Source organism: Saimiri boliviensis, chromosome 12, assembly GCF_048565385.1.
Source record: "Saimiri boliviensis isolate mSaiBol1 chromosome 12, mSaiBol1.pri, whole genome shotgun sequence".
NCBI lineage: Eukaryota > Metazoa > Chordata > Mammalia > Primates > Cebidae > Saimiri > Saimiri boliviensis.
In genome coordinates, this window is record NC_133460.1 from 23,929,621 (window position 1) to 23,934,447 (window position 4,827).

At 41.2% G+C, this 4,827-nt stretch overlaps 1 pseudogene; it reads left to right on the forward strand.

The window, feature by feature from the left end:
• Positions 1-1,859: 1,859 nt before the first annotated feature.
• Positions 1,860-2,446, forward strand: LOC101032748 (calcyclin-binding protein pseudogene; annotated as a pseudogene).
• The last annotated feature ends 2,381 nt before the right edge of the window (positions 2,447-4,827 follow it).

The window sequence follows — 4,827 nt, forward strand, 5'->3', positions numbered from 1 at the left end:
ACAGGCATAGTTTTGTTAAAATCTTATCCCAAACTACGAAATTCTATGAGGTCGGAAATGGATAAGAGGTTAAATAATATAATAATAAGTTTTATTTTAAGTAAAGTATAAATGATAAACACACATTAGGGAAAATAAAAATAAAGCAATACAAAGTAGAATTTTATAAGCATAGCTCGCATACTTAGTTCAAGTCTCTTTTCATTTATCACACCACCTGGATTGATTCCATTTTAATTCTGCCATGCCTTCATTGAGTTATTCATTGATTCAAACGTGGATCTCAATTTGTCCATTCCAAATTCAGTCATGGAGGTTCCAAAGGAAGTATCAGAAGCTTGCCAAGGTAACCAACAGATCCTAGAGCTGATGTGTGATTGTATTGTCCTGAGAGATATTAGAATAACATTCTTTTGTTCTTCCTCAAGAAAAGTAAAACCTCAAAGACTCAGTAAGCCAGAAGCAAATATATTTCAGATCCAAGTGAATTGCCTTGAGATTCCTTCACATTTGGCCCCTATGTGAAGCTTAAACACAGAGATAAGTGCATTTCTGTGCTTCATGTGCAGTGGATTCCACTGGTGAAATTTTGTTATGAAAACAAGGATCATTATGAGAGTATCCAGCTTCAGAGGAGCCTGTGCATCACTAAATCATGGATTTCCAGGTGGTAGGAGAGATGGTAATTTTTGTCTGATCTGAACCTGCAGAGGCCCCATCTCCACAGGAACCAGGTGGGCGCTGATGGTATTTGAGTGTTTTGTTTCCATGTCACTGATATAGACTTCAAAAAGATATGGCTGCAAGGATTCTGAATGGCAGCCTGGGAGGCTCAAAGAACTCAGGGAGAAAACAAACACCAATAGTTATTTTAAGAGTAATGACAATGATTATGATAAATAGCTGGCTACGATTTTTGAGAGATGAGAACATGAAGTGAACTTTGTGTTCTCTCTGGTTTCTGCATGGAGTCACTTTTCACACTGTGACATGAGGAAGCAGAGTTCCGTAAAGAGCTGCAGTCTCACTCATCAGTAAAGCAGCTAGATGTTCAGGGCCATGAGGGTGTGGGGCACCTAGCCACTGCCATGGAGCTACTTAGAAAAGGGAACCAGTAGCCATTCCACAATGTACACGTATTTCAAAACACCATGACATATACCATAGCATATATAACTTTTCAATAATTAAAAAAATTAAAACTGAAAACTATGGGGAATCAGTTAAAAAAAAGGGGGGGCACCAAAAATATTTGAGATCTCTTGAGCCTTTGGCTGAGCACTATACTTCATGTGCACAAGGCAGGACTGAGAGCTGCAGCTACTAGGGCTCTGAGTCAGAAGGAGGCTTCTGAGGTCATGTAGTTCTGAGAGATGCTGGAGTTCGAACCAACAAGATCAGAATGAGCTCACTGAATGAGATCCCAAATGGGCAATGCCTCAGAGTAGGGCTCTGTTAACCCTGGACTAAGGGCTACTCTAGATGTGCTTTAACAAAGCTGAGATCATTCCTTGTCACACTGATGCTTATCCACCAGTAAATAAACTGCTGGTCACAACAAAAATTGATACCTTTTGAAGGAAGAAAATGAAATTCATTTCTCAACAGTGTAACTAACATACGATTGAAAATGGAATGTAACCAGGCTACTCCTTCTCCCCCTTTTTCTCGTGGAGGCTGAGAGACTGGCCTTACACCACATGGCTGCCTGGCGGATCTGCTGTCCTAGAGCGGACGGAAGCAAGTGACTCTGTAGTCAACTTCCGACTTGGATGCCAAAGCTCGCTACAGAAAGATCTAGAAGAGGTAAAGGCATTGCTGGAAAAGGCTACTACGAAAACAATATGTGATGCCCTTATAGCTGAAAAATCCAAGATTGAGACAGAAATCAAGAACAAGATGCAACAGAAATCACAGAAGAAAGCAGAACTTCCTGACAATGAAAAGCCAGCTGCTGTGGTTGCTCCCATTACAACAGGCTATACAGTGAAAATTAGTAATTATGGATGGGATCAGTCAGATAAGTTTGTGAAAATCTACATTACCTTAACTGGAGTTCATCAAGTTCCCACTGAGAATGTGCAGGTGCATTTCACAGAGAGGTCATTTGATCTTTTGGTAAGGAATCTAAATGGGAAGAGTTACTCCATGATTGTGAACAATCTCTTGAAACCATCTCTGTGGAAGGCAGTTCCAAAAAGTCAAGATTGATACAGTTCTTATCTTATGCAGAAAGAAAGTGGAAAACACAAGGTGGGATTACCTGACTCAGGTTGAAAAAGAGTGCAAAGAAAAAGAGAAGCTCTCCTATGGCACTGAAACAGATCCTAGTGAGGGAATGATGAATGTTCTAAAGAATGGAGATGATGATATGAAGCAAACCATTAATAAAGCCTGGGGGGTAAAATCGAGAAAGAAGCAAGCCAAAGGAGAAACAAAATTTTGAGACTTTAAAGTCCTTTTTGGGAACTGTGATGTGATGTGGAAATACTGATATTTCCAATAAGGGAATATTGGTGAGTTGTATATATAAATTTGACAGATAGCTATTTACCTAGCCTTCTAAGTAAAGGCAGCAAATTCTCCATTTCCTACTGGAGGATTTATTTAAATAAAATATGCTTATTAAAGACACACACACTAAAAATAATATATGATTGAAAATTACTAGGCATGAGAAGAAGGAGGAAAAGTCAATATAAACAGACTCAAATATGAGACAAATTTTTCAATTAGCAGGCATGGACTTTAAAACAGCTAATATAGGCCGGGCGCGGTGGCTCAAGCCTGTAATCCCAGCACTTTGGGAGGCCGAGGCGGGTGGATCACGAGGTCGAGAGATCGAGACCATCCTGGTCAACGTGGTGAAACCCCGTCTTTACTAAAAATACAAAAAATTAGCTGGGCATGGTGGTGTGTGCCTGTAGTCCCAGCTACTCAGGAGGCTGAGGCAGGAGAATTGCTTGAACCCAGGAGGCGGAGGTTGCGGTGAGCCGAGATCGTGCCATTGCACTCCAGCCTGGGTAACAAGAGCGACACTCTGTCTCAAAAAAAAAAAAAAAACACACAAAAAACAAACAAACAAACAAACAAAAAAAACCAGCTAATATAAATGTACTGAAAGATTTCAATGAAAAAATAAGCAGAATAGTTGAGCAGAAGGGGAACAGGATCAGAGACATGAAAACTAGAAAGTAACCCAAACAGATATTCTAAGACTAAAACATTATTATATTTGAAGTGAAAAGTTCAATAGATAGATTTAAGACAAGGCTATATACACTAAAAAAGAAAACATCAGTGAACTGGAAGAAAACTCCCTAAACTAAAAAAACAAAGAGAATAACTCTATTTTAAAAGGAACAGCACCTCCTTACTGAGAAATCAACAAGCACTGGTGTTGTGATGGGAGCATGGGCTTGGAGTTGTTAAGGCCAGGATGTGAAACATGAATTTACCTATGCCTCAATATATCATTTAACTTCTGTGACCTGATTTTTTAGGTGGAGATATTTGGGGTGGGGATGAGAAGGCACACATTGCATAAAAAGTGAGGTAACTCTGGCGGCTGGGATGAGAGGATTGCTTGAGTGCAGGAGTTCGACGCTTCAGTAAGCCATGATTGCGCCACTGCACTCTAGCCTGGGCAACAGAGTGAGACTGTCTCTCAAAACAAAAACCAAAAAGTGAACAAACAAAGAAGTGAGGTCATAAAGTATAGAGAGATAAAAGGACTATCCCAAGATCACAGAAACAGTAAAATTCAGAATTGAGAAATCAAACATTTATCTTCTGATGCTGTCTATCACCTTTTCCTATAGAAAAGTCACTGGTAAAGGCAATGGATGTGCTGAGGCTTTTTGGATGATTGGGACATTTGGGGGCTGTGTTCAGACTGAAACCAGTGAATATTTGTTTCAGAAATGAGATTTGAAGAATTGTGACATTGTAATTTCAAAGCAAGGCAAAAAGACTCAAATCTTGACACTGATTCCAGGTAGGTCAAGTTACCAATTATTCTGAACCTCAGACCACGCATATATAAAGCAGACATTGTGTGCTGTGTGCACAGAATGTGGTGAATATTAAGTTGAAGCACACAGGAGCAGCCAGCCCCCAGGGAACATACCTTTCCATACTCTGGATCAAGGGTCTTGAACTATTATCCATCTTTACACTGAGCTCCTGAGAGCCAGGGACAGAGGTTCTGGATCCTTTGTTTATTCTCCAAAAGCAAGGCTAGGATGACTACATAAGAGCTGAAGTGAATGTGTGTGAAAGAGTACTTTTTCTGGCGGTTCCCCTTGGCTGAGAAACACAGGCCAATCTGTGATGTTATTAGTCTGTCCGGGCCCAAACTCCACAGAGTCAAGGTTCCCAGATCCCACAGGGCACCATCCCCACCATAGTCCGGTGCTAAAGCTGGGATACTAAGCAGAGTGTCAGTAGAAACCCAGAGAAAAAGCTGAAATCTCCTGCTTTCCCTGATGGGTGAAGGTAGAAAGACATTACTTGTCAGATTCCAGCTTCATCTGGAAAGGTTTGGGCAGGGCTGGCTACGTCAGTGTCTGCTGCCTGCTGTGAGACCAGAGGAGTAGATGTAGTGCCCATTCATTCAGTCAGCAAACATTCACTGCACGTCAGTTCTGTGCCAGGTGCTGCCGGGGGCTTTAGAAGAGTAGCAGTGGATAGGACAGACCCAGTTCTTGCTCTTGTGGGTTCACTGTGTTGTGGCTTGGTGACTCCTCCAATGATGTGGGTGCAGGGACAAGAATTCCAGACCTATTAAGCAAACCTGGTTCCCAGTATTTCTTCCTTCCTCCTGTC